The following is a 23,822-nucleotide window of genomic DNA, read 5'->3' on the forward strand; positions in this document are numbered from 1 at the left end:
TGTCCTTGACTAAGCAGTGCTACTAAATAGCACTGGAGATCAAGGATATGCTTTTGTGTGATGGAGGTTCCAGAATCACAAGACTGACTGAACAGAATTACAGTTGTTTGACAGGTAAGACATCTGTACACATTTCAACTGTGTATTAATGTTTTCATCTGGAATTCAACTTTAATTGGGCCTCTTATCAGAAACCTGTCTTTTAAACTCCAGCATAAGTTCCATTTATCTATAAAGTCAAACATATAAAGTGAAATAGTCTTACTTACTAGCACAGTGAGCTATTTCTGTTTCAGCTGTACTCAGGTGTAGCTATTCCAGGCTGTTCAAACTGTGCGCATGCACAATGCGCAGTCTCCTTCTCTATGTGAGCTCAGCTTTCAGGTATTTGTGGAAAGACCCCTGAACAGCTCCATCTGTAATGGGAGGATGTGCACCTTTTATAGCAGGAAGAGTTCTTCCTGAAGGTGGACTTACACTTTGAACAAAGTTTTGAATTACATGAAGATCAAACAAGTTATAAGGGTTATTTAATAAAAGCTTCTTTAAAGTAAGGTTTAAGTAAGGGCTGATCCTGCTATGCTTTAAGGCTCCAGTGATAAAAATCTGATCATGTCTATAGATTTAGTGGTTTTTGCTTGCACATGATTGGAAATTGAAAATTAGCAGAGATTTATCGCATTTACTAAGCTCTGGGGAAAATTAGTGCAATCCCATGGGTTATATTCTGCTACCTTCCTGTGAGGACACTAGCAAATAAAGCTGTTAAGACAGCCCATATAACCCATTAGTTTTTTAGCAAACAATAAGAGGATATGCCAGGACAGAAAAGAGGGTGTCCTGTGTTATGTTCGGTACTCCAAGGAAAGGATTTTACGGGTAAGTCAAAATTCCATATTTCCTAATTATACAATACAGGACACAGGCTTCCAATTATCAAGACCATGGGACATCCCCATGCAATAAAACGAAGGGCTCAAAATAAGGGAATTCGATTACCAAACTCAAGCAGTAACTTAAGGCATCTTAAGGCTAAAACTGGCATCAGCAGAGGCCTGAACATTCACCTGGTAAAACAAAACAAATGTATGAACAGAGGACTAGGTGACAGTCTTGCACATTTGAGAAACAAACACCCAAGAAGTACCAACTGAACAAGTTGAGGGAGCATCAACAGAAAATGTAGGTTTCCTGTCCTTCAAGTCATAAACCTTAGTGATAACCTGCCTAATCCACCTAAAATAATGGTACGAGATTCAGGACACACCTTGCAGGAGCCTGCAGGCACGACAAAAAGGACATCTGAGTTTCAGATAGAAGCAGTGGTTGATGTGTAAACTTGCACTGCTCATACCACATCTAAACAGTGTAGAGAAATCTGTTTAGGATGCTTTGATGCTGTGGAAAAGGGAAACTACTTTGGGGAGGATGAAAACCAACACGTCCCTGTGAAGAACAGGAATGGATTCATTACAATATAAGGCTGCTAATTCTGATCATGATAGCCATGAGAAAAAACAATTTTCGAATAAGGTCGACCAAAGGGAAATATCAAGAGTGGGCCCAAAGGGAGGCTTTTGTAGAGCCGACATGACCAGTTGAAGATCCCATGGTGAGACTGGTAAACAAACAGGGGGTGTTATGTAGGCTGCCCACTGGAGGCTTTTAGCAGCAGCCTGAGGTCTCTGAAAGAGTAAAGCCAAGGATGCTTCCAAAGACTCCTCCATGCTAAGAATCTCAAACAAAAGGGGGAAGGAGCCGAAAATAGTGAAGCCCGTAGGGTGATTTTATTATAAAAAATATTAAAAAGCTACTCACAAACATACGAAAAGTAACAGCTATGTATACAGGTCAGTGGTCACAATGAGCCGATACACTTCCGGGTACGCTGTCGGCGTGCGTTCCACGGTGGTTTGCGGAAGTGACGTAGTGTGACGAGTATCTGCCAGGAAGTTACGTCAATGCGTTTCGCCCGCCTATCTTGGGCGTCATCAAAGACATGATCAAAGACATTTTGATGAAGCCCAAGATAGGCGGGCGAAACCCGGAAGTGTATCAGCTCATTGTGACCACTGACCTGTATACATCGCTGTTACTTTTCGTATGTTTGTGAGTAGATTTTTAATATTTTTTATAATAAAATCACCCTACGGGCTTCACTATTTTCGGCTCCTTCCTTTTGTTTGAGATTCTAAGCATGGAGGAGTTTTAGAGGTGATTGAAGGTACATTGGAGGCTCATCCTTATTGATATCCTGGGGGACACCAAGGCTGTTTAATACCCCACATCTGAGGCTGGAGGTTGATTTGGAGGTGTAGCTGTATATATATATACATAAGGCTCAGAATTCTCCTAAGTCTCCTAAGTCTGGTGAGTGGATCCCCAAAAGGGTTCTTTGGAAGCACTTGGCACTTTTGTGTGGAGCACGATATTCAGCACCTTATTTGATTCAAGTGGACTGTATACAATTTTTGGACTGCACTATATCTTTTGCACTTTTTGCACATTTGGCACTTTATATATAATACATTTTTTTGCACTTTAAATAATCATATGGTATATCTCTTTGCACTTTATATAATTCATGTGATTGTATGACTATATATTCTTTATCACTGATGCACTTTACCAATATCATCATTACTATAATATATAGTTTATATCTTTAGTGCACTTTATATTTATTTTTAACTATTAGTGCTGTTTTAAAATACCCCATATGTCAGTTATTTATGCAAACCAGTGGGATAGTGGAACCAATCGCTTTACATCATATAACAATAATACCATCAGAAACATATATGTATCCCATTTCATTTTTAATATATACAAATACGAGCATAAACATAAATTGTGCAGTGCTCAAATGTTAAAGTGAGTACAATGGGATACACACTGAAATGCAAAAATAAAGCCCAATATTCAAAATTAGACAAAAAAAGGAAGGTGACCAGTCCCACATAGAAGAGTGAATACTTGTGATAAATCCCACACCAAAAAGAATATAATTCGCTCACCAGATAGCATGGACCCAAAGTACCTTTCAGCAATTGGGTCATTGAGGCTGAAAGTGATGATCTCCTTGGAACAGATGGCAGAGGCTTCCACAAATTCTCCTCCAAATGGTGGATATAGGAAGGTCACTCAAGGATAGTACACATATGGATATCTGGAAATCCCCACTCAGAAAGGTGTATGTGGGATAAATCGAAAAGACACCATGGCGTGATACCGTTTAAATGGTTTATTAAAGCAAAGAAAGTAATGCACTTACAATGGGTCAGATGGTAAGAAGCATTCAATACAATTCGGCACTCTTGACAATCCTAACGCGTTTCATTACACATAACATTTTCAAAGGAAATTCCTTTGAAATCTCAAAGAACTGAAAGACTTTTGTAAGGAAGAATGGGCAAAGATAGCTCAAACAAGAATTGAAAGACTATTGGCTGGCTACAAAAACATTTACAAGCTGTGATACTTGCCAAAGGGGGCAGTACAAGATATTAACTCTTCAGGGTGCCCAAACTTTTGCAGACGCCATTTTTTGTTTTCTATTATTTTGAAAGTGTAAATGATGGAAATAAAATCTAACTTTTGTTGACATATTATAAGAATGTCTAATCTGTAATTTGATGCCTTTTGGAGATTTTTCCATCTTTCCTTGGCTTCTTTATGCACATTAATACAACTTTTTACCTGGGGTGCCCAAACTTTCGATCCCCGATATAAATTATACGGAAATTGCATGATAAATTAATGGCAAATTTAATTATTTAATTATGAATCTTCGATGGTGAATGATTGTCACAGAGACCCCAATATATATCAGATAGGTCTATTGACATATATATAATTACAAACATATGCAAGGATTCATAACTCGATACGTTTAAAATTTGAATATCTGATCCTTCCCACATCTATATTGAGGACATTCTTACTTTTATTGTTCTAATGATTGCCTAAAAAACATCCAAGATCAAAATCCTTATTGAGTTCCCCCCGGTATTAGAGATCCAAGTGGGTGTATTCACCAGGATTCTCTTTTACTAATTTCCTGCACATAATTTCCCCCCCTCCTCCAGTGCTTCTTGGGTGCCTCTATCCCCAAAAACTGGAGACCCCTACAACTCTGACTGTGTTTTTCAGGTAAGGTTTCCTGAGAAACTGTAACGCTCTGGGTTCTTAGTTCAATGGGGCTGGATCTACAGCTGCAGAACTCCACTCAGTAGTCTTGTAGAGATATGTTAAATCACCTGATCCAACACTCTTGACTCATCACAGTGGTTCAGCCTGATTCAGTATGCACATACACAAACACTCAGTTAATGATGTTGCAGGAGTGATAGGTAATTATGCAAGTAGCAGTGAAATGATACACTGAAGGTATAGGCTTTGAAGAGTGACAGTAGATGATGATAAGCACTCAGATAGTGATGTTGCAGGAGTGATAGTAGATGATGATAGGTAGAAGTAATAGTTACAATGGATAACACAGGTATGTTAGTCTCTTTGTAGGTGTGTGGAGGTAGGTTGGTAACTGATGCGAGAATCGGATATAGCTGGTAACCGATGTGAGAATCGGATAGGGCTGGTAACTGATGTGAGAATCAGCTAGGCTGGTAACCGATGTGAGAATCGGATAGGGCTGGTAACCGATGTGAGAATCGGATAGGGCTGGTAACCGATGTGAGAATCGGATAGGCTGGTAACCGATGTGGGAATCGGATAGGCTGGTAACCGATGTGAGAATCGGATAGGGCTGGTAACCGATGTGAGAATCGGATAGGGCTGGTAACCGATGTGAGAATCGGATAGGCTGGTAACCGATGTGGGAATCGGATAGGCTGGTAACCGATGTGAGAATCGGATAGGCTGGTAACCGATGTGAGAATCGGATAGGCTGGTAACCGATGTGAGAATCGGATAGGCTGGTAACCAATGTGAGAATCGGATAGGCTGGTAACCGATGTGGTGTTCAGAGGTATGCACAAACAGAGTTGCAGGGTAACAGATAGCAGTAGACACAAGAGCTAGCAATCTAGTTCAGGAATGCAGGGTTTAGTAAGCAGTAGGCACAAGAGCTAGCAATCTAGTTTAGTAATGCAGGTGATAGATACTAGAGAGCATGTATCCTATAGCTAGCAACAGTTCTGTAATGCAGGTATTAGTTAGCAAGTGTTGTTGATAAGAGGGGGTCCCCTGTGGGGTACTTATCAATAGCCAGTAGTGAGGGAGTGCAGGACAAGGTAGCGAGGCTCCAGTCAATCCAGGTATAGGGTATGTAGCTGGAAGATTCGGCAGCGTCAGGTTAGGCAGGTATCAGGAGCGGTTGCACGAACAATGTGTGAGTGCAGACCGTCAGTTGAAATAGCCACTCAGTGCGGCGCCTGATGATGTCAGCCCTGTTAAAGGAATACACACCTATATGCGTTCCACCTACCTGAGTGGTGGAACGCAACCCGGAAGTGAGGTGATAGAAAGGCACTGAGAGTACCAGGATCTTACAGAAACTGACAAGTCACCAATCCAGTAGCGTCAAGAATAAATTGCGGTAACTGTAGAATCAGCTAGATGGAGAAATAATTTCTCTGTTTAAAGAACAGTGCATATTCCCCGAACTTCCAGGTAGAAATTCAAATTACAAGCTGGAAACCTCCTCTCAGTAGAGAGAGGTTGTCCATCACCCAAGGACACTAGCAAAATCAGAGGGTTTCTGGAGGGGTTATATGGGTTGACCTAATAGCTTTAATTGCCATTGTCCTCAACCTAAGTTGGCAGCATATGACCCATGGTTGATTTGATTTTTGGAAACCTGTGTTCTGTATTGTACATTTAAGAATAAATAATGTTGATATTTTGTATGTAAATGTTATTAAAGAAAACTGATGTGGAGAAAATAAAACAGTAGCAAAACATTACAAAATGTGGAGTTTATTTACTACAAAAACTGTTAGGTTGAAAATTTTTAATTGGAATTGTAAGTATATTTTTAATAATACAATTGAATAAAAATGTCAGTTACAAAAACATAAAAAAAAAAAAATCTAGGTATGACCTATAAAGAATAAAAGAGAACATCTGATTTACATCTGCGGATTAACAACTGTCCTAGTCTATAAAAATGTTTTATGCACTAGTTACAGTATTGTTTTAATGTCAACTTAGTTGACTATTAATTGTTTTGTGCGCCTCAAAGAAACACTGCTGTCATAAAACAAAATGAAATTTGGTTATACAAGCTTTTTTTTAATCCCTACCTTTTGCTAGTAAATAGACATTTAAATCCTGTGGATTTTCTGTGGTGAAAGGATTTGAGGACACCTTTTCAGCAAATGTTTTACCTAAACATATTTTATGAGAAAACTTTTACATGTTTTGCAAGCTGTTTTGTATCCTTTGATGCTGTAGCATATAACTTTGAAGATTAAGTCATTTCGCCAGAAAAAGTCTCTTATTTATTAATTCATATGGTTTAATATGGTTAAATATGATAGAACATATCAGAGGCTTGTTGAATATTTTATGCCTAAGTCATTGGCATTTAATTTGATTTTGCTCCCCTTTGCAGCTAAAATAGCCTCCACTCTTCTGGGGGCTTTTAGAGAGTATGTGTGTGTGGCAATTTGGGCCCATTCAGCCAAAAGGGCATCTGTGTTGGCGGAGAAGACCTGCAAAAAGCATTCCAATTCATCCATAAGGTGTTCAGTGGAGTTAAGGCCAGAGCTCTGTGTAGGCCACTCAGGTTCTTCCAACACAAACTTATCAAAGGATGTCTTTATGGAGCTGACTTTCTACACAGGGGCACAGTCATGCTGAAACAGAAAAGAGTATTTTTAAACTAATAACAATTCTGTACCCCGTGCTATGAAAAATGAAACTAAAAGTAAAGAACTGTGTATCTAATGTGACTCTCCGTGAAAGAAAAAAAATAAAAACTATAATAATTATATAGATGTGTATATATACTGTGCATAGTATGCAATAGCACTCACTGTATTTCTATCATTCTCATGAATAAAATACTAAAAAAAACACACTGCTGCCGCCATAAATTTCCAGATATAACAAAATAAAAATACCAGTGTAACACTTTAAAGGTAACATTGCAAACCTCAAAAGGAATATTGATATTCCAATAAAACCATAAGGCTACGTTCACATCTTGGCGTTGCTATGGGCGTTTTTTTCAGGCGTTTTTTCAGGCGTTTTTTTGTGCAGGCGTTTTTAGATTGACTAGGGACCAATGGAAAATGCCTGTAATCTGCCCAAAAAGAAGCTCATGTACTTTTTTGGGCGTTTTGCTCACGGTGTCAAAACGCTCAGATGTGAACAGGGGCCATTGAAATGAATAGGTTTTTTTTATTGGGCGTTTTGAGAGCTGATCCTAGAGCAGAAAAACGCCCCCAAAACGCCTACATGTGAACGTAGCCTTAAGTATAACCAAAAGTCCATGAAACATGAAAATCAAAAGTCCATAACCATAAACATAAACACCCAGTGCTGGTCTTCCTGAAAAAGATTTGGTGAATAGCTCTTATTAAGGTTTAGTGGTATCCTCCTTATTCCAAGGGACTCATTTCAAACCACCAAATCAGGTGCAAGTGATCCCGCTCCCAATTAATGTCAAACTAATGTTGCCTTCCATTCACATGGTCAGCATGATCGCTTGTTAATTAATGTGACAATTCCAAGACATAGTTCAGGGCCCTTGGTCAAATATCATGAGAAAACAAAACGAAAACTTCCAATGGCATAGTAACCAAACAATCGAAAATGTATTAAAAGACTTATAAAAGAGCTGCTCACATTTAACGCAAACAGAATAGACATTTAGGCAGTATAAATCATTGTGCGGTATAAAAACCAAATGCTTCTCTCACCACCGATGGATGACAGCCGATTGTTTGGTTACTATGCCGTTGGAAGTTTTCTTTTTGTTTTCGCATGATATTTGAGCAAATGTCCTTTAATTGTCACACTAATTAACAAGCGATCATGACGACCATGCGAATGGAAGGCAACATTAGCTTGTGAGTTTGACATTTATTGGGAGCGAGATCACTTGCACCTGATTTGGTGGTTTGAAACTAGTCCTTGGTATATGGCGGATACCACTAAACCTTAATAAGAGCTTTTCACCAATCTTTTTCACGAAGATCAGCACTGGGTGTTTATGTTTATGGACTTTCGATTTTAATGTTTCATGGACTTTCAGTTATACTTGATGGTTTTATTGGAATATCAATATTCCTTTTGATGTTCACAGCGCTACCTTTTAGTGTTACACTGTTACTTTTATTTTGTAGTATTTTAAACTATTGCCACAAGGTTGGGATTACAAATTTTTAAAGCCGAAATAAAAAAATTCTCTATAGCTTTATTGAGCTAAATTACCTGTAATAAAGGATGTTCCATATGCTGCAGGCAGATGGTTCCTGTACAAATCTTCATTGCAGGGATGCCCCATCCTCTTTCTGTCTCCAAACTTCTGGTGCTGTGGGGGTTCATAGCTTTGGATCTTCTATAAAGTTGCCATGAAAAAGTCCTAACGAGGACCTGCCGCTCCTCCATTGAGAAATGTTCTTTCATTGCTTTCACAGCCTGTAACACTATTTGTAAATGGGGAAAAAGTCTAATGAGTCAGGCAATGAAAGCAATGAAAGAATGTTTCTCAATAAATAAGGAGAGAGGAGAGGGCGGTTCCTTGTTGGGAAGGCCTATGACCCAGATTCCAATGTGGACATACTTGTAAGTGGAATACATTTTATGGTTAATGGTAAAAGTAGTATATTTTATCCTTTAAACTCCAAGTATGTGGATGAGGGAATCTAGTCAGTTTTCTCATGCAACCGGCCGGAGAGGCAGAGTCACTGACTTCTTCTGTTCTGTGAAAATGCCACTATCTAATCTGCTGTCACTGTCTCTACAGAGAGCGGAAGGAGACAAGTTGTCATCCTGTGTCGGTGAGAGGCCACTAGCTGTACTCTCTACACATTATTTAAAGGAACAGCACAGCTGCTTGGGACACCATTGAAATTTAAACCCAGGTTTGTGGGACTTACATTTGAGTGCTCCAACATTGGATTTAGGCCCCAACACACTGCTCAATGGAAGAGAGTTTGCCAGAGACCAATCGAACGACTATTTTTAGCTTTGTGCCTTAGTCAGAACTCCCTTTAGTGTAGAGATTTTGGGTAAAGTTACAAGTCTGCTTGCTATTTACTGCGTCACACACTATTTTGTAACTGTTTCCATGTACTTGTTAAAGTGTTTATTACTAAAGTGCTATTTTCCATCCTTTGGTTATTATTTTACTGTTTTTTTGCCCAAATAAATATTTTCCTCTCAGCCTTGGTGTGTCAGATGGTGTGGCATTGCTAGGAAGGTTGATTGATATCTGGAGTCGGGGGACCCAAACATCTGCGTCTACAGATAAACTGAGTAGAAGCTCTTATTTTAGCACAGTTGCAGCATGCAAATCCCAACCAGCACCGGTGCATTGTGGCAAAGAGTGCTTAGTCTTGTGCATGCTCCAACCAGAGTGACTTACAGCTTAAATTGGATTTCTTCACTTCCTCGGCATGCGGAGAGGCAGGGGAAGTGCTGCACGTGGTCACTGTGCAAGCTCACTTTAAAAAAAATCCTACTAAATTTTAAACTGTTAAAAATATACACATTGCTTAAAGGGGTTGTAAAGTAGAAGGTTTTTTTTTTTTTTAATCTTAATGCATTCTACATATTAAGATAAAAAGCCTTGTGTGTGCAGCAGTCCCCCTAATACTTACCTGAGGTCCCTCTCAGTCAAGCGATATCCATGAGTGTATCAGCCATCCGAGATTCTCCCTCCTGATTGGCTGAGACACAGCAGCGGCACCATTGGCTCCCGCTGCTGTCAATCAAAGTCATCTAGTCAATCGGGAGAGTGGGGGTGGGTCCGGGTCAGGGCTCTGTGTCTGAATGGACACAGGGAGCTGTAACTCACCTCGGGTGCCCCCATAGCAAGCTGCTTGCTGTGGGGGCACTCAACAGAAGGGAGGGCCAGGAGCACAGAAGAGGAACCCGAGAAGAGGAGGATCAAATTCACTGCAACAGAGCAGTTAGGTATAACATGTTTATTATTTTTATAGGAAAAACACAAGACTTTACAATCAGTCCCCGTTCACACTGGGGCGACCTGTGAGGCGACCTTCCATAGGGAAGCTGCGGACCCGTTCTAATAGGAGCGACACAAGTCGCTCCGACTTAGAAAAAGGGTCCGGAGCTTCTTTGGGGCGACCCGGAGCGACCGTCATAGACTTCAATGTTATGAAGTCCGTGCCGGCCGCACCGAGGTCGCGGCGCGCTGCTCGCACCGCGACCTCGGAGGTCGCCCCGGGAAGTCGGATCGCCCCAGTGTGAACGGGGCCTGACTTTAAGAGCAAACACCAAAGGTTGCCCCCATTACCTTTATTTGTCAACAAAGCGTCTTCTATTCCCCTTTTCTGATTTAGATTTCTTGCTTTACTGGGCCCTTACTTTTCCTGAATCAATTTCTAAGTTCCACCAACTGCTATTACCGGGTCTAGTGAGGGTATGTTCACTGCCTTTGGGGCAGTCTCATTGGATATTGGACTGGCAAAATTTCAATCTATGTATATGAGCAGGCTGGTTGCACTCGTGTAGCTATTAATTGACTTGTGTACAACCAGCCTGTTGGAATTTGTTTCTCAATAAGCACCACCAGCTAAAGCAAGCAGTGCTGATGAGTGTATTCTGACATTGAGAAAGCTCCCTACTGTCAGAATACACCAGCACTGCGGAAGGGATTCCTTATCCACATCAAGTGTGTAGATGAAGAATTTGAGTCAAAAATTTACTTGTGTATGGCCAGCCTTATGCCCCGTACACACGTGCAGATCGTCGGCCGAACGATCGGCCGTCTTTTGTCCCCGGGCTGTCGTGTCTGTTGAAAACTGCAAAAGACTGCACAAGAATTTTGTCCGCCGACTACAGCCGACTGCAGAAGTGATGTCATGTGATGGTTAACTTTCCCTGTGTTTTTTCTTTTCTGAGCATGCCCAGTCTTGCAAATCTGCTGTCTGTCGGCCGAATTCTGTATTGACTGGCGAACAATCGGCCACTCTGGTGTCGGCATACAAAAATTTTAATGCTTGCACGACAGATTCTTTTCGGCCGAAAGTGCGCTGTCGGCTGTCGGAAGCATCATACTAACAAGCCGAAAATCGGCCGATCGTTCGGCGGCCGAACATTTTCGGCCAACAATCTGCACGTGTGTACGGGCCTTTACTCATAAAGTTAGAGAAAGTCAAGTTCCAGTATAAAAGTGAAACTAAATCAGAGAGGAACACAAAAGTATTTTTCTTTAAGGGTAGCTACATGCATTTTGTGCCATCTGCTATTAGGCATCAGTTTAACTTTAAAACAGAGAGCAGGTTAACTTCAAAGCCAAACTCCAGGTAAAGAACTTTTCTTTAAATATTTTCCTCAATAACCACAATCCTCTCTTTGCACCAAATGCCTTTGCAAACCAAGTCATTACACTATATACTTTACAGAGACCTCAATACTGTGCTGTACATAGCCTGAGCAGAGGGGAGAGCTGTGGGAGGGACCCAGCAGGTTCTCTAGTACAGGCTACCTGCAGAAAACTACAGAAGGGGGCGGAGACAAGACCAGTCACCCTGCACAAAGAGAGAGCAGCAGTGACCGGTCTTTATTACAGGACACTCCTGCTCAATGACAAAGTACAAGAATGGTTTCATGGTAGAATATTGCACAGACCTGGAGGAAATACAAAAAGAAAACCAATATTTAGGAATAGACATGCTTCTCGTACTTTGACAATATTTGTTTAGCCCTGAGTTTAGCTTTAAGATTTTGAACCTTGCCGTTGTTCTACAAGCTCAAAGTTTTGTACAATAAGTGTGATCCAGGTTATAGTGTAATGATTTAAGACACATGAATGGATCCAGATGCGTGCTCTGGCCATGATATAATTTAGCCTGACGTGAAAGAGTCATCCATCTGTTTTTCGGCTGGTCAGAAGAAGGCTGTAATGGGACGTTACAGCTAAACCTTTACGTAGTTTTCCTATTTATTGCTGATTACATTAAAATTCGAGCAAAGCCTCCGTCTCTCTCTAGCCCATTTCAGGCAGCAGATGTTAAAGTCAGCTCAGAGTCAAGTCTGCCTGGAAGCGCATTCGTCCTTCTGTGCTGGGTGCCCGCTAACGATGCACACGGCACGCGAGTCACATTTAGTATTGTGCTGCCGGATGCAATTATACTGGATTAGCAGAAATTAAAAAAAGAAGCAAATTAAAACACTGAAACAAAAATGAAATAAATAACATAAATAAAGGGCGCAGAGAAATTCATCGGAAAAAAAAGGACAAACCTGGGGCAAACATTGCAATTAAAAGAAAAACAAAGACTTGTGCAATTTACAAAAGAGAGAAATGTGTGCAAAGCAAACTGGAAATGACACACAATTCTGGCATTCATCATGTGCAGCTGTCTGTCCTGCTCACTAGTTCCACATGCTTGCCGGTGTCCTCATTTTCAGAATGGCCATGTAAAACCAAACTGAAAAAACTGCAGGCCAAGTGCTTCATATCACAGCCCCTTGTAGTTCTTATAATGATATGTTTCACAGTTTAGGGTCATGTAACCAGAGGCTGTAGGCAAAATCAATAGCAAAGCCTATAAACAATAATCTGCCTTTACTGCATAATATCAGAGCACAATTGAGCTTTCACTTTAAATCTGCTAAATTCATCACATGCATCAAAACAAAGGTTTGCAAAGTTTTAGTTTTTTTTTTTTTTTGAACAGCAGCCACTGCCTGAGTATAAAAGCCTGTCCACTGTTAGCATGTTGCAGAAGTCCAACACACCCTCTTGCTGAGTCAGTGCCATAAGAGCGCACACAGGGGGAGCCAGGGTGCCAGATTCCCCCTGCTAGCCAGGCCCCCCACTCTTCATTAGTACCAATAACTTACTGTGTTCATTCATAGTTGAACCATAGTAAACTGTGTTTACTATGCTTCAGTTTGTAAATGAACTAGACGTCGCTCAGCACAGAGCACTTCCCATTTATTCACTGTCTAGTGCAGCTGAGGCTGCAGAGAAAGGGACTGGAGAATCTCTGTCCACAGTCCCTTTCTCTGTCTCAAAAGTGAGAAATCAAGGATTTGTTAAGACCCCTGATATTTCACCAGAGCCCCCCCAACATAGCCCCTAAAAAAATTGTGGAAAAAATGTAAAATAATATTGTAAAAAATAATTTCAAAAACAAAATAATAAAAATAAAAAACTACTGGTACCATTCTCTGCCCTACTGATAAAGTCCACTGCTCAACTAACACTGTCCACTGCTCTACTGACTGACACCATGCACTGTCCTACTGACACCAATCTCTGCCCCACTGGCAGGTCCACTGCTCTACTGATACCATCCCCAGCCCTGCTGACACCAACCTCTGCCCTACTGACACTGTCCATGTTTTAATACATTTTAAAATTTGTGTTTACATTTATTCCTAAGTGTGTGCATGTGTGTATATATATATATATATATATATATATATATATATATATATATATATATATATATATATATATATAATTACAAATACACACACACACACATGTGTGGTTTTGCTTTGGGTGGTCAGAGCTATAGCTCTTCAATCAACATGGATAATGAGGATCCATAGAAGCAGCTCCTGAGGACCCCCCTTTACCCTTCCTTACCATGTGCTAAGTTATTCCAGGTTTAGAACTACTGGCAGAGCTGTTTTTAGACATTATGCTGCCCTAGCCACATCTAAATGTCGATGCTCCATTGAGGAAGCTCCATCCCTTGTGATTATTTCCATACAGACCACCAAACAAGAGAAAGAAGAGATGATTTCCTATTGAACGATAGTAAGTCTTGTGATTCCTCTAAATATCGCTATAGTTCAGGAGTTGCCAAGCTTTCTAAGCAAAAGGCTAGTTTACTGTGTGAAGCACTACCCCCTTGAGGACTGCTGGATAATACACTCTTGGGTCCCCCTGGGTTACCATTTGCAACAGTATCCCATAATGCACCGAGACAGCCAGTCTCTACCAATCACTGGGACTGTATCAAAGCCTGTGTACTCATTGGTCAGGTTTTCTCCCACTGTCCAACATGCCTCCTTATTGGACCAGTGTGAAAACACTATCTAGGCTCAACGAATCACACACTGACCACACCGAGCAGACCTAACTCACATATCCTGCTCTCTGGTAGGCAGAGAGCAATGTAGATTTCCCTGCTGCTCCTCTGATAGGCAGACAGAGTCAAAAACTATACTCACTCTCTAGCACCTACCTAGGAGGGTGCTACATGTCCTTCAGGCTTTGGGGGGAGGAGGGAGAGGTCAGACTGTGGCCAGTGGGAGTAGACAATGTACCATTACTGGTTTTATTGGGAAGAATTGTGCCCTTTGGTTGGTATCAGTGGGAGGAATAGTGCCCCATTATTGGTGTCAGTTAAAGGAATAGTGCCCCATTCTTGGTATCAGTGGGAGTAATAGTGCCCCATTGTTGGGGTCAGTGAGAGGAATAGTGCCCTATTGTTGGAGTCAGTGGCAGGAATAGTTCCTCATTATTGGTATCAGTTGGAGGAATAGTTCCCTATTTTTGCTATGAGTGGAATGAATGATGGTGTTAGTGGGAGGAATAATGGCCCATCATTGGTGTCAGTTGAAGGATAAGTGCCCCAAGGGCCGGATACAGGCAAGCAAAAGGCAACATCTGGCCCCTGGGCCGCAGTTTGGAGACCACTTCTATGGTTCATCTGCTAATAGGTGTCAAGAAAAAGGAGTCAAAATAAGGAAGAAAAAATGTAAGGTTTGTAACTGTCAATGCTTAATGATGCCCCCTCTATCCCTGTTGCCCCAGGCACTGGCCCACACGTGTCATTAAGGTAAGCACAACCCTAACAACTGGTGTTGGTCATACAATATACAGTATCTCACAAAAGTGAGTACAGCCCTCACATTTTGTTTAACATTGAAGAAATTACACTTTGCTACAATGTAAAGTAGTGAGTGTACAGCTTGTATAACAGTGCAAATTTGCTGTCCCCTCAAAATAACTCAACACACAGTCTAAACCGCTGGCAACAAAAGCGAGTACATCCCTAAGTGAAAATGTCCAAATTGTGCCCAAAGTGTCAATATTTTTTGTGGCCACCATTATTTCTCTTTCGTTCATTGACGGACACAGCTCCTTATCTTCTTAACCGTTGGGTTAAACTGCCCCCTACAGGAATAGGACACTAGGCAGGAAAAAGCTTGACTGTGCCTATGGGACAGTCCCAGGGGTATACTCCCACTGTCAGCTATAGGCACTCAGTTTTTTTCTGCCTAGTCAGGAGTAAGGACATAGTTCCTTGCTAGTATCTCTGGTCCTGGCAATTTTTTTCCTTTTAAATTGAATTTTTTCCCTAACTTTGTTATTTTGTTCCTGTGAGAATCTACTATCAACTGCCGGACTGGGTGAAAGGCTGTATAATCTAGATCTAGAGGGTCCCCCCAGTCTGGCCAGTGAGCGCGCGCATGCTTCAGCTCCGCGCTAGGTCGGCTGTGACATAGCCCCACTGGACGGGGACTGGCCTGCGAGTTAAACGCCTCGCAAGGGCGCATATGACCTGGCCTTGGCCTGAGTTGCAGCATTCCTCCCGGCAGACAGCCCCCCTATTCTGATGGAGTGGTGGTCTGTCAGGAACGTTGCCCACCCTGTTCCTGGTATGGTAAGTAACTGTCCCCCCTCTAACCCTGAAGGTTTTTGGGGTGGACATTGGCCCCTCCCTGGGACGATTGGACCCCCGGGTTATCCTCCTTCCCATGCTACCCTCCCCCCCACCTTCTCGATGGTCCTCTGCGGACTTGTTACCCCCATCTGCCCACACCCTCCCTCACCCCTCCCCTCCCATGGGGTGGCCGTACCTTTTAGGTCTGTCTGTGGTGTCGAGCTGGTGGTGGGGGCGGGGGGGAGTGTGCCGTCGGCAAACGGACGATCGACCTTTGGGAGGGGGCTGTACATGGTGGTTGCTCCTGCCAAGGCCCCCCCTTTCTGCTGGGATTGTGTTCGGTGCTCCTGGGGTTCTCCCTGGGGCTCTGGGAGCCAGGCGGGGCTGGTCGTTGGGAGCCCCTCCTTTTCCCCTAGTGCTGACTCCTGGATCTTTCTCTTCCTGATCACCGCATGGTGTGCAGTTTGCCTGGTGCTGTAAATGCCTGATTGGTGATGGTGAGTCCTTTTGTGGGGTTTTCTCTCCCTCTCTGGTGGGGGATGTACCTAGCAGTGTTATACACTTTTTTTGTGTGGGACCTCCACTTCTCTAATGGAGTCCCTGGAGCACATTTCCCCACCTGATCCCCTATTAGTCCTTAGTGTCCAAGGTAGATTTGGTCTTGGGAAAACGGGATAGCAAAGAGTGTCCCCCCGCCTTCACCTGCTTCATCTGTCTCATCAGATTCTGAATCTGATTCGGCCGCTGGAAGAGTGCGTTGCCCTTCTGGATCTGCATCCAGGCACCCTGCGTGCTCAGATAGTGAGGATGAATCCCCTGCTCCTCTAGCCGCACATGAAAAGGTGCTGGTGGATGCACTGATTGTATCAGTGCGTGAAACTTTAGAGATGAAGATGCGGCTGATGCTGTGTCGAAGGCAACGGTCCCTTTTGGCACCCACAGGCTCTCCCCTTTCCTGCTTACTTTGATAATATTGTCACTAAACAGTGGGGTTGTCCAAAACGCACCTTTGCGGTTCCTAAGCATTTTTCAACGTCTTCGCTTGTTTCCGGATCCATGGACCTGCCCGGTAAAAGACAAGTGGGTCCACAAAGTCATTCGGTCGGGCTACAAGATTGAGTTTCGGTCTTATCCTACAAAAAGGTTCTTCCCTTCCAACCTGCACTTGTCTCCAGATTGCTTACAGGGTCTCTTTGGGGCAGTGCAAGACTTTCTACTTCAGGGGGTGATTGTTCCGGTTCCGACTTTGGAACGTTTTCAGGGGTTTTACTCAAACCTGTTCACAGTTCCCAGGAAGGAAGGCAAGGTACGTCCAATTCTGGACCTCAAGGCGCTAAACTGCTTTGTGGGGGTACAGAAGTTCCGAATGAATTCTATTCACATGGTAGTGGCGTCCCTACATCAGGGGGATTTTCTCGCTTCTATCAACATCAAGGACGCCTACCTTTACATTCCAATATGTGCCGGTCACCAGCACTTCCTCTGCTTTGCCGTGGGCGAGGAGCATTATCAGTTTGTGGTGTTACCCTTTGGTCTCGCCTCTGCTCCTTGGGTCTTCACGAAAGTGTTGGCCCCGGTACTAGCATTGTTTTGTCAGCGGTGGATCGTGGTACTGGGGTACCTGGACCAACTTCCTCGCGGACCGGAGTCTCTGACTGTTCTGATGGACAATTTGGAGACTACTCTGCGAACTCTGAGGGAATTCGGTTGGATTTTGAACCTTCAGAATTCTGCTCTGGTTCCGTTCATGAGACTGGACTATCTGGGTCTGACTCTTGGCTCGGGCTCATCCAGAGTGTTTCTTCCTCTGGAAAAACTTCCGAAATTGCAGGAGGCAATCCAGCTTCTGTTGTCCAGCAGACAGTCATGTCTCTGGGCTTGCATGCGGGTGCTGGGCCTGATGGTGTCTACCTTCGAGACGGTTCAGTTTGCACTGTTCCACACGAGATCTCATCAAAGAGCCTGCCACCCACAATCGCTGAAAAGAAACACAGGCGCCACTCTAAGTGCAGTAGCTGGAATTTTATTTAAAAGGATACAACTTAATGTTGGGTACTCACAAAGGTAATAAGTAATCAGGCACAGAGGATGCTCCGGTGGAGAGTCAGGATGGCCAGAGCGGTAGCAATGGGCAGGCTGCAGCGATATCGCTGTACTTCCTCGTCCCGGGGACACTCAGATGCCGGTCCGTCGTCACTTCCGAGAGCGTGGGCGTGATTACGTCATGGCGCCGGCGACGCGTTCTCGGAGCATGCGCTCCTTCTTCAGGCCGATATCGCGCCATTTTGGATAAGGGGTTTAAATAGGATGGAAGCCGTAGCCTCCCGGTCCTAGAGTCCGCCCTAATATTAAATGTATTTAACAGTTTGGTTTATCTGATAGGTCTGGCAGTGTCTGGTGCATATAAAATCAGCAATTTCATAATACAGTAACGGATATTCAAGCAGCGATCAATATAAAAGCGATTAATATAAAAGCAGTGGTTAAAACAATATACAATATACAATATAGGAGCAGCTTATAAGCCTATATTGTATATTGTATATTGTTTTAACCACTGCTTTTATATTAATCGCTTTTATATTGATCGCTGCTTGAATATCCGTTACTGTATTATGAAATTGCTGATTTTATATGCACCAGACACTGCCAGACCTATCAGATAAACCAAACTGTTAAATAAATTTAATATTAGGGCGGACTCTAGGACCGGGAGGCTACGGCTTCCATCCTATTTAAATCCCTTATCCAAAATGGCGCGATATCGGCCTGAAGAAGGAGCGCATGCTCCGAGAACGCGTCGCCGGCGCCATGACGTAATCACGCCCACGCTCTCGGAAGTGACGACGGACCGGCATCTGAGTGTCCCCGGGACGAGGAAGTACAGCGATATCGCTGCAGCCTGCCCATTGCTACCGCTCTGGCCATCCTGACTCTCCACCGGAGCATCCTCTGTGCCTGATTACTTATTACCTTTGTGAGTACCCAACATTAAGTTGTATCCTTTTAAATAAAATTCCAGCTACTGCACTTAGAGTGGCGCCTGTGTTTCTTTTCAGTTGGCAACAAGCAAAACTTCTACCTTGTCACTAGAGCTGCCTAAGGAGTGCACATTGGAATTTTTTATGGACTGTGTCACATATGGACTTATGGACTTTCTATACCACATTGATTTTCCTTTTAACAGTTCATTAGTATGTGTCCAGTATTAGCGGTATAGTTTTTTGGTGATACTGTTTCTCCCCGTGGTGCGCCAGTTATTTATGATTTATTGTTCACCCACAATCGCTGCCTGCTGAGAGAGAAGGAGGGTCAGCTATTGTAAACACAGTTGACCGTTCTTCTCTCTGGAATGATCACAAAGCGCCACAGGATCCTTCTAAATAGGATCACAGGTCTCTGTGATCATTTCCAAAGCCCAACCCCCATACAGTTAGAAACACTCCCCTAGGCTTACATTTAACCCCTTGATCACCCACTGTGTTAACCCCTTCCCTGCCAGTGTCATTATTACAATAACAGTGCATATTTGTAGCACTGATTACTGTAGTAATGTCACTGGTCCCCCCAAAAGTGTCAAAAATGTCAGTTAGGGGTCCAATCTGTCTGCCACAACGTCGCAGTCCCGCTAAAAATTGGAGATCCTCGCCATTACTAGTAAAATAAAAACAATAAAAAATTACATTAATCTTTCCCATAGTTAGTAGATGCGATAACTTTTGCGCAAACTAATCAAAATACGCTTATTGCGATTTTTTTTTTTAACCAAAAATATGTAGCAGAAAACAAATTGACCTAAAATGTTAAAAAAAATATTTTTTTTTTTTGGGGGGGGGAATGTTATATAGCAGAATGTGAAAAATATTGTTTTTTTTTTCAGAATGGTCGCTCTTTTTTTGTTTATAGCGCAAAAAATTTAAATCGCAGAGGTGATCAAGTACCACCAAAAGAAAGCTCTATTTGTGGGGAAAAAAAGGACAATTTTATTTAGGTACAGCGTTACCTGACTGTGCAATTGTCCATTAAATTAACACAGTGTTGAATCGCAAAAAATGGCCTGGTCATTAGGGGGACAAATCCTTCCGGTCCAGAAGTGGGTAATATGGTTGTAAAGCCAAAACATTTTTTACCTTAATGCATTCCTTCCTTTAGGCATCAGCATCCCCCATCACCTGAGCCCCTTATTCGATCCAGCGCTGTGCACGTCTGCAGCTCTCTCCTCACTTCTACGTCTTGCTGGTTTTGCTAGGGCACCGTGAACTATGGTCCCCCAGTGCTGTCAATCAAAGCCAGTGGCGAGGGAGAGAGGGGCAGGGCTGAGTCCCGCTGTCTGTGTCAATGGACACAGCAGCAGGGCTTGGGAGCGAGCACGCACAAGTGCCCCCATGGGAAGTGGCTTCCAATGGGGTCACTGGACATAGAGGAGGGGCCAGAAGCTCCGGCAGGGGACCCGAGAAGAGGAGGTTTGTGGCCGCTCTGTGCAATTTCTTTGCATAGAGCAGGTAAGTATGGACATGTATGTTTTTGTTTTGGTTTTTAATTCCTTTTACAATCGCTTTAAGCCCAGCTCTAATTGTTTCTGGTTGGCAGTCTCAGATTAATTTCATATTCTGCCTGGAGTTCCTCTTTAAAGCTCATATGCAGAAATTAGAAAAAACACCCTTGCAGTGGGAGTAAAGCTGGATATACACTAGTAAAATTTTAAAAGGAAAATTCGTACCAAAATTCTTAGGAAAATTTGTATGAAAATTCTTAGTACATTCAAATGTCATTGGAAAGTAGTTGAACTACTTGTCTTGAAGACGGTTTGATTTATACATTTGATTTTGGAATGAATGAACTATACCAAAAAAAAATCCACATGTATTGTTAGAAATTCACACAAAACTCCCGAAAAACATTCCGCCCTGCACCTTCGAATTTTCTGGTCACTGTGATTGAAAAACCAACAACACCACTAATGATTTGAAAACAAAGGAATGTTCTTATAACATACTTACAATGAAAAATGTCCAACTAAATTCTTCTAGTGTATACCCAGCTTTAGGCCCCTTTCACACACGCTGTCCGTTTGTCTGTTTTTCATCCATCCGTTGACGGATGAAAAACGGACATCAATGCATCTCTATGTAAAAACGGATGACAACGGATGAAAGACAGATAACAACTGACGAAAAACGGATAACAACTGACGAAAAACGGATGACAACTGACGTTGTGTGAAAGGGGCCTAAGGTATTACATCTTTTTCCTCTTCTCCTGGAGTTAAGGAGCATTTAACCCTTCCAGTATGGGAAGGAGGCACTGCATGGGTTTTTTTTTTGCAATTCCCAGAGTTGGGCTTTATGGATGGCATTTTCCTCTTAAGAGCAGTATGTCCAGTGTTAATCAGGGCATTTATAGACGGAAGTGCCGTCAGTGTGATGTAAATGAATGTGCTGTCGATCTCGGTGTCACAGATGACACTTTGATGAAGTACATTAGGTCCGAGGTGAGAGCCACATCGCACAGGATTCTGCTGGCTGCATATCGATCAAGATAGCGGCTCTGTTATTGACAGCTTGATTTGTATCTTGTATCAAGAATCATCCTCATTACATGTCGTCTTCTGAGAGCTCTGCTCACTTTGTCTTATTTATTGAATTTTTCTGGTAACGAAGCACAAACCTGCTAATTAATGGGAAAATGCTTTTCATTTTGTATTTTGTATTCTGATACACTGGAGCAATTCGCAGACACTTTTAAGAACAACTTGTCTTTCTCAGAGAAGTCAACCTAGGGAGAAGCTAGATAGGATGATAAAATAGCCATAAAAAGTGGTTTAATTTAATTTAAATAAGGGATGTGGCTAAATTGAGTAAAGAGACTCACAATCTGACTCAAATATCGAACGAGACACTGCAAGGTTGCCCCCTTTCTTCCCTTATATTCATCCTGACTTTGGAACCCTTCCTATGTACAATCCACGCTGACCCTAACATCACCGGCTACAGTAAGCCCTTGGAAGACCATAAGGTGGCGGCTTTTTTCTCTGATCTTTTTTCTCACAGACCCATTCACCTCCCTACCGAATCTTCTAAAGGCTCTGCAGGCGTACAGGACTTTGTCCCATTTTAAAATTAAATTTGGAAAATCTTCAGCCCTCAATGTCTCTGCAGACCCTGACGTAATCGGAAGCCTCTGGTCCCCTTTTCCCTTTCGATGGCCACTGAGGCAGCCAGATATCTAGGTACCAATATTACATCTGACCCATCCTAGCTGAATGAAACAAATTTCAAGCCACTTCTTCTGAAGCTTAAAGAAGACTTACTGCATTGACACTTCTTAACTCTGACATGATTCAGCCATTGCAGTTCTCTCAAAATGACAGTGCTCCCTCGAGTCCTCTATTTGCTGCACGCCCTTCCCATACATCTCCCCCCTCTTTTCTTTCGCAATATCACTTCCCAGTTCCAGAACTTCCTTTGGTCTTATAAGAAACCACTCAGGCGCTGCAATGTCTATCTCTACCTAAGATATTTGGGTTTTATTGTCGGCCATACATCTCACCAGGATTGTTGACTGGCACTGCCATAGTGAGGCTAAGCTTTGGGTCTCCATGGAATTGGAGGACTGTCAAAGTACCACCTTCAGTTGGCCTTGGATTGCTTCCCCCCTACCTAGGGAGCTGTGCGTTCATCCTACCCTGGGGAGTACTTTACAGTCACATGGGAAATGTTCCGAATCTCCTCAATTTCTCCACTTCCCTTGCCTTTGATTCCCATTTCTAGGCCTCCAAAGTGGGCAATTTCTTCTCTTTAAAACTTATAACTACACTCACTTATCAGACTTTCTCACATCAGCGGGGACTTTGATCTCTTTAGATTTACACCTTGCCGACCCTCCCTTGGACTTTTGGGGTGGATTTCAATTATGCTATTTTCTTTGCCGGCATTCTTGTATCCCAGGCATTACCTGTCCGCTTACCTGCTTTGAATCTTTATGCCATAGATTGGGAACTGATATGTCATTCTCTCTCCTTGCTCTATGCAGGACCACATATCCCTGTTTCTCACAAAATGGGAATCCAATCTAGGTCTGAGCCTTACTCCAATCCAGAGAAAGAAGATTCTCCATTTTGCCTAAAAGTCGTCTATCGCCACAAAGGTACAGGAGACTAGTTAAAATATTGTCACCAGATGGTACAGAGTCCACTCCCAAATTTACCGTACATATTTCCTCAGATCCCTGACTCCTGTTGGTGCTGTGGTCCGGCTGGTGGGACCATGCTCCACATTTTCTGGAAATGTCAGAAAATTCAACCGTTCTGGAAAGACGTAGCCTCTGTCATTAAAAAACTTACGGCTGTTAATTTGCACGTTTGACCCTGCAGCCTGCTTGTTGCACTTGACAGAGTGACCCATTAAAAAATAAAAACCTTCTCTCATGATGCAAGATGCAACTCCTAAACTCTGCTAAGGCCTGTACTCCTCTTCGCTGAAGAGATGCTGACCCCCGCTTTGAAAGCTTTTTGGTTCGCTAAAGTTCACAACCCACAGCTGTTCTCTCTCTAGGACAGAGAGCTAAACCTTCCTGCTCCAAAAACTTCAGATACCATATTTCTTTGATCTCAAATTTATTAGAACAAGCCAGGTGAAACTACAAATTGATAAAAATAAACATCAATCAGTACAAAATTGCATACAATAAAGAAACAATGATCTATAATACAGGATGGGATAATAAGAACTCGCTTTTTAAGCTCTCTCAGGGGTGATGGCGAGACATCGAAGAAACATGCCTTGCTGCCCTTCTGTATCTTCTCAAAAATGGTTGCTGATTCACTTTCTGTAGAAATTCTACCCAGAATACCCCTGGATCCTAACAACTTTATTAAACACATTCTGAGTTTACAATTATTGCAGAACAGCTGAAGCTATACCAGAAAGGAACAGTAGATGGCGCCTGCGCTCCGCATATAACTAACTTGTGGGGATCAAGAAAACCCAACATATTTTTTTAAGCAGCATAAACACAAGTAATTAGAATAGAAGT

This window comes from Pelophylax lessonae, assembly GCF_965119305.1.
Source record: "Pelophylax lessonae genome assembly, chromosome: 3".
NCBI lineage: Eukaryota > Metazoa > Chordata > Amphibia > Anura > Ranidae > Pelophylax > Pelophylax lessonae.